The sequence below is a fragment of the Lathamus discolor genome, chromosome Z (genome assembly GCF_037157495.1).
Source record: "Lathamus discolor isolate bLatDis1 chromosome Z, bLatDis1.hap1, whole genome shotgun sequence".
Classification (NCBI taxonomy): Eukaryota; Metazoa; Chordata; class Aves; order Psittaciformes; family Psittacidae; genus Lathamus; species Lathamus discolor.
The window spans coordinates 45,757,028-45,771,442 of NC_088909.1; positions in this window are offsets into that span (position 1 = coordinate 45,757,028).

Consider the following 14,415-nt stretch of genomic DNA (forward strand, 5'->3'; position numbering starts at 1 on the left):
AAGATTTTACCAGGCACAGAGGTGAGACTGACTGGTCTGTAATTCCCTGGGTCTTCCATTTTCCCCTTCTTGAAAATGGGGGTTATATTTCCCTTTTTCCAGTCGTCAGGAACTTCACCTGACTGCCATGATTTTTCAAATACGATGGCCAGTGGCTTAGCAACTTCATTCGCCAGCTCCTTCAGGACCCACGGATAGATTCCATCAGGTCCCACAGACTTGTGCGCGTTCAGATTTTGAAGATGGTCTTGAACCAGATCCTCTCCTACAGTGGGCCCAAGGTCTTCATTCTCACAGTCCCTGCATCTACCTTCTAAGAACAGAGCCTTTGCCAGTGAAGACCGAGGTGAAGAAGTCATTCAGAACCTCAGCCTTCTCCAAATCCAGGGTAGCCAGCTCTCCCGAAAGCTTCCTCAGGGGGCCTATTTTGTCCCTAGTCTGTTTTTCGTTTGCTACGTACCTGTAGAATCCCTTCCTGTTATCCTTAACATCCCTGGCTAGGTTTAATTCTAACTGGGCCTTAGCCTTCCTAACCTGGTCCCTAGCTTCCCGGACAACATCCCTGTACTCTTCCCAGGCCGCCTGTCCTTGCTTCCATTTTTTATAAGCCTCTTTTTTCCTTTGAATTTTCCTCAGCAGATCCTTATCCATCTAAGGAGATCTCCTGGCCCTTCTGCCGCACTTCCTTCTAGTTGGGATGCAGCACTCCTGAGCTTATAGCAGGCAATCCTTGAATATCAACCAAGAGTCTTGGGCCCTCCTGCCCTCCAGGGCTATATCCCATGGAACCTTACTAAGCAGGCTCCTGAAGAGGCCAAAGTCTGCTCTATTGAAGTCCAGGGCAGTGAGCTTGCTGCACGCTCTTCTCACTGTCCTGGGCATCTCGTGATCACTGCATCCAAGGCTGCCCTGTAGTACCACATTCTCAACAAGCCCTTCCCTGTTGGTGAGCACGAGGTCAAGCACGGCACCTCTCCCTGTCAGCTCCTCTATTACTTGCAGAAGGAAGTTGTCTTCCACACAATGAAGGAACCTTCTGGATTGCTTGTGCCATGCAGTGCCATAGTTCCAACAGATGTCAGGGTGGTTGAAATCCCCCCATGAGAACAAGGGCCTGCGAGCGTGAGGCTTTTCCTATCTGTCTGTAGGGTGCTTCATCCACAGGTTCTCCTTGATCAGGTGGCCTGTAACAGATCCCCACAGTAATGTCTCCCATAGCTGTTTTCCCTTTAACCCTGACCCACAAACTCTCTGTAAACTGCTCACCTGCCCCCAGACAGAGTTCCATACTCTCCAGCCTATCCCTAACACAAATAGCAACTCCCCTCCCCACCTGCCGGGCCTGTCTTTTCTAAAGAGCCTGTAACCTTCCATTTTAACACTCCAGTCATAGGAGCCATCCCACCATGTTTCTGTGATGCCTATTATATCATACCCCCGTAGATGCGCACACATCTCTAATTCCTCTTGTTTGTTCCCCATGCTACGGGCATTTGTATAGAGGCAGCTGAGACGAGCTCCAATTGAAGCCGGCTCGTTGGCTGGAGCAGCTGGAATATATGTACATTGTTCTGAGCATTTATTATAGGTGTTGGCAACTGACTGGGTGTGTTGGGATGGAATGATGCCTCCCTCCCCCAAAACATCTAGTTTAAAGCCTTCTTGACCAGTCTGGCAAGCCTCCTACCAAAACTGTTCTTCCCCTTCTTCACCAGAGCAGCTCCACCAGCCCCCAGTAGACCTGGCCTACTAACTTCAGTCCTATGTTCAAGACTCCCAAGCCCCTGACTATGACACCACCCTTTTAGCCGTTTATTAACCTGGCCAATCCTCCTTTGGCTTTTTCTTGGTCCTCCCCTGTGTCCTGGAGAATTGACGGAAAGATTATCTGAGAACCGGAGCCCCTAACCACCTCTCCCAGGGCTCTGTAGTCTTTCTTTATGGTCCCCAGTCTACTACTACCTATATCCCTAGCATCCACATGGATCACCAGGAGCAGGTAATAGTCCATGGAACTTACTAGAGCAGGCAGCCTCTCTGTAACATCCCTGATCCGTGCCCCTGGTAGGCAGCACACCTCCCTTGAGACGGGGTCAGGCCGACAGACGAGTGCTTCCGTCCCTTTCAAAGTAGAGTCCCCTATTACTACGACCCGCCGCTTTTTCTTTGTAGTGCCAGCAGAGATCTTTACCCGTGCATAATCTGGCTGTTTGTGGTGCAAGTGCATTTCCTCGTTAGTCTCCTGCAGGACAGCAAAGCGGTTCTGCGTGGGGACAACAGATTTAGGAGGAAGCCCCTTGCCTATAATTGTCCTTTTCCTCCTTCTTTTGTTATTTTTCTTTGTCACTAATTCCCAATTTCCCGGGTTGGTGGCCTCCTTCTTTCCTTCATGAGCTGCAAGGGAAGCTTGAGGCCCCTGCACAGTTTGGGGGTGGAGCAAGCAGCCCTGCTTCCTCTCAGCTACCCTGACATCTCGCAGCCCGTTAGTAGCGTCCCGCAGCTCAGCCACCTGCTGCAGGAGGACCTCCACCAGGGAGCACCGAGCACAGCCCTGCCCATCCTGCACCTTTCCCTCACCAGACCAGCGCAGGCACCCTCTACACTCCGAGCTCTGCACTGCAGCCTTCCCTGTCTGGGTGCCTACGCTGGCCACCGCCGGGGCAGCCGAGGCAGCCAGAGCAGAGCTCCCAGAGCGGGCCCTGGCCATATGACGGGTGCTCGCCATCCCGCTCGCCTGCCCGCGCAAACTGCCTCGGCCCGCTCTGGTCTCTCGCTCCCCCTGGGGCAGGTTTTTACCCACTCAGGGCTGGTGCCGCTGCTCCTGGCTCCGCCCCCTGTGAGTCCCTGCTCTCAGCCGAGCTGCCGGCTCCTGGGCAGGTCCCCTCGAGGACTTGAGGCTCCCTCGGTGGCTCTCGCCGCTCTGAGTTGAGGCTCCTGGACGCTGATCTCTCCCCCGCTCCGGTGTTAAAGGCGTCCTCTCTCGAGCTACTCACCTCAGAATGGACTCTAAACGAATGAGTCAATATTATGCTTGAGAAGGATGGAATTGCCTCTTCCTCCTTTTGTGGTCTTATACTCCTAACACATATCCACCTGACTTTATTATCCTTTTAGGCAGTAAGTATATATTCTTTGCACATGCAAAGTACATTCAAATGTTCTTCTATTGATTAGTACAGTTACAGAAGAAACTTGGAAAGCTGCAAAATTCCTGGTAATTGGGAAGGGAGGAGAAACTTCTCTAACAGGCGATGGAAAGTAACTTCCATGCCCTTTAGCTATAAATATTTATGAAATTGTCTCTAAAGAAGCAAGGTGAGAGTGGGGGGATAAGAAGGCCCTCATAGTTTAGAAGAGTTCTTCTGAAGTTTGAAAATGATAGTCCCCATTATGTGATTCCCCAGTACTCATGGTGAAAATGATCTTATGATACAACATTGAATTTCTGCAAGGGTCTGTTGGATGCAATTCACAACAGCCTAGAAACACCCTATACACCCTGTCATTAAAACCATCTGTGACTTATTTAGATAGTAATTGTGAAGGAGAATTCAACTTTACTATGGATAAAGGAGGAATTGTCAGAATTGTGTACAGGGTCTGTCTACCTAAACTTGCATGAAACCTCTCCACACCCCCTCTTTCCCGTCTATTTCAATGATACTGAAAATTAGGCTGAGAATAAAAAAAAAAGAGAGAGAAAAAAAAGGTGATACAGGAAAAACTACTTTAAGCACACTAACTTTTTCTTTGTCTGCCTAAAGTTTAGCATACGCTAGAGTAGCTTATTACAAGTGAATTTGCCTAAACATGGGTGCTAACTGTAAAGGCACGTCCCCATAAAACAAAGAACTTCAAGCTGATAATAGTACTTTTAGATCAAAAATACAGACTTTCTTGTGATCTTCAATTGTGGAGAGCGTGGTTCAAACGAGCTCAATTTGGGTTAACATGCATTTACAAACAAATTTAAGGCTGGGTTTTAGAACCTGTAAGATCTACAAATTCCAGCAGATGATATCATTTGAAGCAGTTTTCTCAGGAGAGTTCAGGTGCATTCTAGTACACTGCATAGTATCAAATGAAGAACTGCTTTCAAGGCTGAGTAGGTACTTGCTAAAAAGAAAGGCTGCTTTTCTCACAGATCAGATCTGTTTGCGAAAGCTGACACTGCTATCAATTTTAGAACAGAGAAAAAAACACAATAGCACACAAACTCAGACATGATAACTGGCAGATCTTAATCCTAATCCAATTCCTAATCAGTAAAACACTTCTGATTTGCAGTTGAACTGAGATTTTCAGGTGAGGCAGAAATACCCATTTTCCTTGATTATATTGTGTTCTCCTAGAGCCAGTCTGGGTGGAACGGTTCTTCCATTATTCATGCTATTGAGGAACACAGGTTAAAAGTCTATATAGTTGGAGAAGAAATTTCAGTGACAAGTTCTGCCACGTGCAATAGCAAGGGGATGTTCAGAGGGGTCACAGGTAAAGCAGGTAATGTCAATCAGCAGTTCTAGCATAACTAGAAGAAAGGTGTGACAGGACCTCTTCACTCTGTAGTTGTTGCTCTAGGGTTGTGTCCAGAATTTCTTCATAAGAGAGCAGATATGTATATGAAAAGCTTGTCCTGATGCACAGACAATCAGACTGCCCAAATAAGGGAGGCCTGGCTGGTCTGTAAGGGAGTTGCTGCTGCTGCCAACGTATAAGAGCTGATAGATATGTTTAGTACTAACCATGCTAGTAATCAAAAAACCAAAAAGCAACTGTCAGGGCTTTGAAGGTGCTCTTTCTTTAAAAAAAAAAAAAAAAAAAAATCATTATTGCTCTTTATCTATGGACATAGATAAATTCCGGGGGGGGTGGGGCGGGGTGGGGACCCAAAAAAACCCAGCGGATTCACAATGAATGTTCTTACAGCACTTCAGGCACTGTGTAACTATCTCTAAAACAACTTCAGGTTTGTGATGGTGGAAATACTGTTGGGCTGTGGATGCTCTGTAGTGACTGAAATAGCCAGGCAGATTGTCTGGGAAGAACAGATCTGTTGACTGGTGAGGTGAAGGACAGCCCAGAGCAAACTAAAAAGAGAAAAAGGAAAAAAAAAATGCCATCTGGAGACAGAACATCCTATCAAGTGGAGAGCTACTGAGCTAAAGAAAAGCCCTTGCAAATTTACCCTGCTTGGAAATTTGACTGAATAGCTAATTTTTGCCCTGGTCCCATTTAGACATGCTGAGCAGCTACTGGTTGTAGCGGTCTACAAAAGCAGTGTGGATTGTGTTAATTCACCTTTTGTTCTTGGTTTGTGCCTTATGTTGAAACTAAACAGTACTTTGCTTTGAAAAAGCTGATTAATCACAACTATTAAATAAAATAATATGTGTCAAAAAAAAAAAAAATACTCCAAATAGAAAGTGATTAGTAAATTTTAAGGGAGAGCCTGAAAAAACCTGAGAGATTAACAAGGATCAAAGATGTAGCTGGGGCAGCATGGTGAGCAGCTAACACTTTCCAGTAGGACTCCAAGTAAAGCGAAGACACTTTTTTACAAAAGAAATCAGAATTAATTTTCATTTCTCATGTTGGTAAATCTTTCTTTTTCCTTTTTTTTTTTTTTATTATTTTTTTTTAATTGTTTGAGTGACAAAAAATGTGTAAATGTGCCGTGCTTGGGTTGTTGACTGTGCAATATGCGTAACCATGTCTCTTCTTAAAACCAGGCAGGGGCTAAATGAGGGAGACTCAGAATACACCCCAAAGCGAACTGTTAACCCCACCTTGTTGTAGGAAGTTTCTTGTAACTATGAAATCTTTTGTAGAGCAGGAGATGCCACACATAGACAGCTTTGCTGAAGCAGTGAGTTTCTAGAACCAGTTTTTGCTATTTGTCTTATTCTGGAAACAGACCAGATTTCACCTGTGCCAAGCTGTGAACTCCACCAAAGAGGAGCCCTCTGAAGAAGCTGTGCTTTTTCCCAGGCACATTCTGTGGGCAGAAGGAAAGACCCTCACTCTTTTCACAAGAACTAATGTACATGTGATTTTTGTGTCTGTAAATATGTAGAATCTGAATGGTTGCCCTTTCTGTGAGACTGAAAATAAGCTCTCCTTGGAGTCTCTTTACAGTTCTTACATAAATAACCTGAAGCCTGTTCACTTAAAGATGAGTTATATGCTGTAAATTGCATTTCTGTGATGATAAAAAGAGTTTGCAGCTCTTGGTGTACATTAGAAAGCTTTTTTTTTTTTTTTAAAAAATAGATCTAAAATTGTAAATGCTCTGGACTGACTTCATCCTTTTTACCTTTGATTTATTTGGGGAATTAAGTAATGAACTATGAAGCTTTTAGCTAGCTCTAATTTTGCCTCAGGAATGCCTCTGCCCATCATAAATTAATGTTGTGCATTAGGCACAAATACAGCTCTATTTCAGCCATTTTATTGCCATCTTTCACTAGCAAAGAAAATAAGGTTGCGAATTTCTAGTTTTCACTCATTCCTCTTTCAGTCAATTCTGCCTTTCCCATTGTCCACAATGCTTGCTCTCAAATCAGTGATTGTGTTGATTTATTTACAAACCAGAGTTTACAGTAAATGTCGAAACAGGGTAACATTACCTGAAGCACACGTACTGAGTGACTGAGTAGGAGTTGTCACAACGGACTACTCAAGATCACTTTCCAAAACCAGCATATAACACAAAAAGACCAAGCCAACTGGTAAGATTATTTATTTCAGGATCTTTATCAGCTATTATCTAGGCTCAAAAGAATGAGATAAGAAAAGCTAGTGGCACACCAAAATCACTTTCATCCACTGTAAATTCCAACCTGCACAGAACGGCTTCAGGATTAGACAAGCACAAAGGTGATCTCTACAGTTGCTCTGTCTAGCCTGAATTCTGAGCCTGCCTTTACAGAAGCTTGTGCAATTTTATTAGGCTGTCTTTGCTTGATAATTGAAGCATCTAATGTGGCTTAGGTTATTCTTCTGCTTGAGTCCAAATAGTTACACAAACTCCAGAGTTTGCCTAAGCTTCAGATTTTCATGTATTAGTTTCAGATATTGACAGATTTATATTTCCTTTCAACTAAGGAAGTAAGAATTCCTTAACCCTTAGCAAAAGTGATTGCTGTTCTTAATTTAAAAAAAAAAAAAAAAGTCTTATGCTTAATGGATTTGCTCCTTAGCTGTTTTCTGACTTTTTTTTAGCAACAGATATATCAAAGAGATAGTACAGCATGAGCTTGTTTTGTAAACCAACCAACCTTTCTTCTAACTGTGGCACAGTTATATGAGAGGAATTTTAAACAAAAGTATGTCCAGCAGCTAGATAAGCAAGTGTCTTGCTTAGAAAGACGGAAGACTCATGGTAACTCATCTGCCAGAAAGCAATTGGAAATAAGAGCTGCCAACTTAGAAAATGACAAAGCCATTTCTAGTCCCTGTAGATTAGCACTCTATCTTTCACTGAACAAATATGCTGTTAAAGGTGTTGACCTGTAAACTAAACACAGAAAAATGTCACACTGGTATCAGAGTGGAACTATGAATCTCTGTTTTAAATGTAATATACTTATTAAATTGCTTGTATTACAAGCAAGCCTTCCTAGAACTCTTAAAGAAATAGGCAAAGCACAAAACCACAAGATGTTTCTTTTCCAAAGAGCCTGTGAGCTAAACAGATAAAGGTGGCCCAGGAGGATATTAAGAATCTTGTCCTTGTACTGATTAGGTCAATGGCCATACTAGAGAGAAACCATAAATTTCCCCAGCCGCCAGTCTAGTTACCTAAACACTTGGCCACACGGGCTAAGTGATGACAGTCACATGCAAAATAACTTGAAGTATCCTCTCTAATTCCTTTACATCTTTTTCTTGTCCATCTATCTGCTTCTGGCTGAGTAAGACTTTACCACTGCCCTTCTAATAACACTTTTTTTCTCTCTCTCATTTTCCTTTTAAGCTGCTTATTAAACAGAAGACCAGTATGCAGCCAGTCTGAGAGATTAGCCTGTCTATATAGTGACTTTTTAAGTGATTCCTCTCCTCCTACTTCCTATCTTTTGGTCAAAATGTGTAGCTTCTATCTGATTATGGCTGGCCTTTGCTCAGTGTTTTGTACAGGGCTCATTTAGATTTTCCAGCTCAGTCACAGCAGGAGAGATAAACCCTGAACCACATGATGATGTTGGCAGTGTGATACAGTGGAAATGAAGCCTCCGGGGGATACCAATTGACATTTCAACACTTTGGCTGCCAAAGAATGGGCTTACACACACACACATGCACACACACAGAGAAAAAAGTTACAACGGGAAAAAAAATCTTGAAAGTCAAAAGCACAGTGAAAAAACCAACATGCATTTCTAAACAGAAAGTAAGCATCTAGTTTACTTCATGTGTGTTTTCACATAACAGATGGAGACTGACCTTAGATACTTCCTGCCTTCCAAAAATACCACTTACAGTTCCCAGGAGTTACAAGTAACTCAGACACACTTGAAGAAGTGAAGACATTTAAAGAGGGCCTAGGATTGTTTTGTTCTTGTAGATATTACAGGGATGCGGAGCTCCCTTACAAATGTAATTCTTCAGTGATTTTTTTATAATTGAGTAGGCCTAATTTTTAATTCTGACTTACACCAATACAGCTCCATATCCTCAGTTGATTTTAATTCACACAAGGGGCAAAAAGGAATCTTTCTGAATGTTTTTGACAGAGAGGCATTTTCCCATCCAACTCCTGCATTTTTATTTTGTTTTAACTTTAAGTAATATTTCTTTTTTCCTAATTAAAAAAATGTGTGAGAAAACAGAAGAGCAAATTCAAGTCATATTAAACCCTCTGATTTCTCCCACCCCCTTTTCTCTTTCTTTTCAATGACATTTCTTATGATGAGCTCTCAGAAAAAATAGTTATTGCTTCTCTTGTCAGTTTTGTTTCATCAGCTTTGAATGCTGGGTCTTGCTTTGCCATTTTTAAGGTCTCTTTCAACCCCTTGAACACAGCTGGTGCTTCAATCAAGAGCTCATACCATGAAGAAGCTGGCAGTTGATCCCCAACCAACCATGTGGAAGATATATTATATATTTCACAGTACACAGTGGAATACCCTTTTCATTTCATCATTGAGAGAGACTGCTTTACTGAGGAGTTCTTCTATACAAAAATATTAATAATGTCCCTTTCTTCTCGGGGATGTGAACATTCGGGGTTTGAACTTCAGTGACCCCTGCTTGTCAGGTTGATGTGACTTTAACAAATTCAGTAAAGGAAGACTTTTTGTACCTCAGTTTACTGTTTCATTAGCTTCATTTTTGAGACTGTTTTTTAGTCAGTTCTTGGAAGAAATTATGGGAATTAGAGGCTGAGAAGAGAGTCTGTGGACACCCAAACATCATAGAACTGTGTATATAATGGTGCTATACAAGAAATGCTAATAGATCTGAATATTCTCATCTTTGTTTTCAGTAATTATTTTTCCGTTATCAAGGAGAGCTGAAAACTCTTGCTTTTGTTATGTGTTTGCATTTTAGAGTATTAATTGATGGTTTGAAATTATCACACAAAATTCGACTTAAGAACTGAAGTGCAAGTGCAAATCTGGGAGCATTGAAAGAATTTTTGCACCAAGTCTTCCCTTTAGAGGGGAAAAATCAGCTACCAGTGAAGCATGAGGAGCAGAACTCACAGCAAACAGGGTGGACGTCTAAGGACGGCTTCTAAACCAGTGCCTTTTGCAAGCTGTTGTTTTGATTAGGGGAAAAGGATTTGCAAAAGCCAGCATGTGCCCAGGAAACATGGCAACAAATCTATCTCTTCTAAGCTAAAGAGGGTCTCTGTGGCTAGTCTGCTACTTTCAGGACCAGATTAACAAAAATATTGTTAGTCTGGTCCTGAAAAATGTGATTCTCTAAGATGATTGAGAGTCCTTAGCTCTTATTGGCCTTGTTGAACTAGGATCTTAGCACTCAAGCAAGACAGTTAATTCAGTTCTGGTTTCCACTACGCAGATAGTTAAAAGAATCTTGTGAAGCACTTTTTCTTGATTTTCTCTCTTGATTTACATGTATAATCTAAAGTAATGTGTTTATTAGCATATTTGCTTTTAAAATATGCACATTTTAAAATCAGAATACATTAGAAATGTTCATAAAAGATAAACGTCTGCCCTCATTTTATGTTGGATATAAGTATTCTTCCTTACAGTTCCTTATTTTAGGATCAGGGAAAACAAAGACACTGGGGTCTCTTAGAGTTGTGCAGAATATATTGAAAAGAAAACATTCATCAGAGTGTGAAAAAACTGAAGCCCATTTAGTAATGAAAGGGGAACCCTGCATTTTCGCTTCAAACACAGAAAACCTGCCAGACGGAGCACATTTCCAGCAACACCCAAAGCAAGTGGAATGTACAATATTTACAGAAAACTGGCTGTTTAAGTGGTTTGGTGTGCTCATAGGATATTTTTTCCTTCTCTTTAATTTTTTATACTCTCTCCATTTCTCCACTCCCTCTTTCCCTTGCATGAAATAACAACAATGGCTAGTTTAGCAAGTTAAGGTGTCAGTGTGGGTTTTCTTTACTGTAAAAGAGACATGCCACTGTCAGCGACTGATCTAGCACAGGCACTCTGGTCTGATAGCTGAAAGCTGTTTGGAGCTGTCCTTGGGCTTTTCTCTTTCTTCTTCACCTCTTCAGAGTAATTCTACCTTTTGGGGGGAATGGCTCTTCTCCTTATCTTAACACTCAGATGCTCATTGTGAACAAATTGCTTTTCTCTTAGACAATTCATTTTTTTTAATTTTCCAGATACTAGTTCCCAATATTAGCTCAACATTAAGCGAAGCACACTGGTCAAGTTTTGCAAAGGCTTAAATACAGCACTCTACCCAACATTTGTAAGGGTAAAGTACATTATCACCATAGTGAGATTTGGTCATCTGGGAATTCTTTCAATATAGCTAATGAATTGGCATGCGTAATTTCAAAATTACTTGACCTGAGGGGAGACAGTTCCCATCTTTAATTTCTCCAATTTTATTTTAAATGTAATTCACCCAATGTAAACCGTTATGTATTTAGTTCATACAGAAAAGATATGCTGCCTATATTTAAAAAACTTCATGTTTACATAGAACAAGTATTTTGGTTGTTACACATTTGTGGCAAATCATACTAAATAAGGATAAAAGGTTCATGTTTTCTAATTTTGTACCCACATGAATGGAAAATTTTGATGAGCAGGAATTGCAGATGCCTTGTTTCCAAACATTTTAAACTTCTGTTTTTAAATATCCAATAACTGAAACACCTTATCTTAAAAAAAATAGCTTTCCTGAAAATTTAATTAGATCATCTACAGGGGTTATCTTTGGCACTCTGAAATTAGCTGTATTGCAGGCACTTGGGAGGACAATTAGGATCCATCTTATTAGCATTGAAGGTTAAAACTCCAGTACTGTCTTATATCAGGACATAATCTTTAAAGCTTTGCAGCTCTAGTTTCTACAGTGAACTGAGGCAAAAACAGTAGAGGGGGGAAGGGAAACAGTCAGACCTGAAAGAGCTAAATAAATATCCAGTGTAAGGAAGTTCATTCAGGCTTTTTATTCAATGAACCTGATAAATACGACTCAGAAGAAGAAACAAGGCTGGTAGGGACTGGTGAACTACAATGAGATCAAAAACATTCTCTTAATTTCTAAAATGATGTTTAAAGAACAGGGTATTTATATGATGTTGAAGTACAGGTTTTTTTAATGGAAGAATGCATTAAGAATTCTTGTGGTAATCAGATACACTTGTTCAGACGGAAATTGTTTAATTTTCATTTTAGTTAGGAAATACGATGCTTTGACAGCTGTACTGGTATTAAGCAATAAGGTAATGAGAATGAGTTTGCACTCACATAACTATGGAAAAGATTTCACGTCTCATAATCCCTTCTTAAAAATGCGCACTGTGTTGTTGAGCATGGCCTGTTTCTAGGTTCAACATAATCAATTATTCGTAAATACATTTGTTTCATGGAAATAAGTACTTTATAAACCTGCATTTTACTATGATAAAAGGAGGTTGTTGTATCTTGCTTGCTGACTGTACACAGACTTCATAGAAAAGCTTTTTCCCATATGCATTGTAGAATAAAAAGTAAAATGACCCTCAAGGGTCGTGGGATAACACACATGGGTTGCTGCTTGGGTTATTTGTTGTTTGTTGTTTTTTTTTCTCCTCCTCCTCCCCCTTAAGTTTTATGGTGGGTTTGTTTTTGTTTTTTTTTTGTGTATTTTATTTTTCCATGCTTTAATTTATTAAGTGGCACCTGCTGTGTGGTTCTCAATATAAATAGTCTGCTTGCAGCAAATCACAGATGTTTTACACACGAAAAATTGACAGGTGTCAATCACTAAAGGAAAAGCAGAAGCAGTGGGGAGGGCAAAGGAGGAGAGGAAAAGAAACTTTGCTTTACATTTTCTTGCCATTTTCTTAGTTAACAGTGCTCTACTGCTATTAGTTTTTAGTTAAAACTTTGCTTAGAACATGTAGGATTACTTTGTTGTTATACTCTCCCCTTCATGAACAAGTAGCTAAACAATAATTTGTTTCCCTGTGGAGGTGTGGGAAGTGAGCAATGCTTGTTTGGTTTTCTTTTAAATGGATTAATAAAACGAAAAATGCAGTAATACAGTCCAAAATGCTCTTATTTCTAATTATTAAGTTGTTCTTAAACCTTTCCATACAGTCGCATCTGATTTATTATATTTGTGTAGAATGAAGAAAAACATCAGGCTGTGGAGATCTATTTGAAAGGCAACCAACAGCATTGCTGAGCAAGAATGGAAAATACTTTGTAAGCTGCTTTTTCAGACACAATATTGCTTTTATTTTGTGTGAAACCTTATCTTGTCCCCTCCCAGCCTCTCACAGTTGTTCCATGCAAATTCAGTATATTTCAGCTTTAGATACAATATAGGTATAAATCAGAGCTCCAAGACACTTAGGAAGGAGAAAGAAGTCTTGAACAAAAACAAACAAACAAAAAAAAAAATCTGTCAGTTTAGGAAAAAAATGTTGCTTTTTACAATGTACTGAAAGCTACAGACGCAGGGGCATACCTTCTGATACTGTAGGGCAGAACATCTCATCAGTTTTTCCAGTGATGATAGGGTGTTATTAGCTATATTAACTTTGTTAAGGAGTGCCAGAGATTGAATAATTATTAATAAAACACAAATACTACAGAAATAGAAGCTAGACTTCTTTTGTGGTTTGGGTTTTGTGGGGTTTTGGTGGTGGTGGTGGTTGTGTGTTTGGGTTTTTTTACTTTATATTCTACGTATTGCATTGTCTTTCCAAAATAATTGAAGGATAGTCTCTCTGAATCTTTTGGAGGGCTGCTTCTATTTACATGGGGATCCTGTGTCTTGGTCAAGCTATCATGATACATTCTGTACAAAGACACTGTCTCAGCTCCCTGGCAGTATTGTCAGAAGGTGCTCAAGAAGTGTAGGTGTACAAGGCTGTGACTATAATCACCTCACAACAATGACCTGATGGACAGGTTTAGGGGATCATTGCCCACAGTTTCCTGGCTGTGGGGTGGCTTTTTCAGTAGTTTTTTACAAGGAATGCTTTGTGACAGTACATGTCTGGGTGTGCTTAGAAGGAGGCTGAGTAGTTAATATCAACTTCAGAATGGTTTAAGGACATAGACATACAGTCATGTTATCTTAGGGTTAATAAAGAAAATTAGTCAGAAGCATCTAATCTTTAGGTCCCAAAGGCAGAAAACCTCCTGGAAAAATAGTTTGCTTTAATTTTTTGGTTTTTTTTTTTTTTTCCCTACCCTCTCTCCTATTTATTGTTTAGTTATTTTTTTCTGACTGTTTTATGTTCTTATGGCTAATATTAAGAAAGTGGTTTGCATTAAGAAGACACTGGGGCTCTACTGTTCCTCTGTCACATCAGACACCAAACCATACTGGGTCTGCTTAGTGGACAGGACTGATGGCTCTTGCAGAGTAAGTACAGCATGGCAGGGTAAAGTTGACCAAATTATAGAATCATAGAATCATAGAATAGTTAGGGTTGGAAAGGACCTTAAGATCATCTACTTCCAACCCCCGTGCCATGTGCAGAGACACCTCACACTAAACCATCTCACCCAAGGCTTCGTCCAACCTGGCCTTGAACACTACGAGAGATGTAGCATTCACAACCTTTTCTTTTCTTTAGAATTCTGAGATTTGAAGAATTAGTACACAGATCTCTGTATTTAGAACAAGTACCAAAAACAAAATAGCAAAATTAGAAGGCAGATTTGCTCCAAGTAGCTAAAATCATGAAGTCAGCAGTTTCATCTGGAAGGAGGTTTCAAAGCAAAACTGAAAAAAGGACAT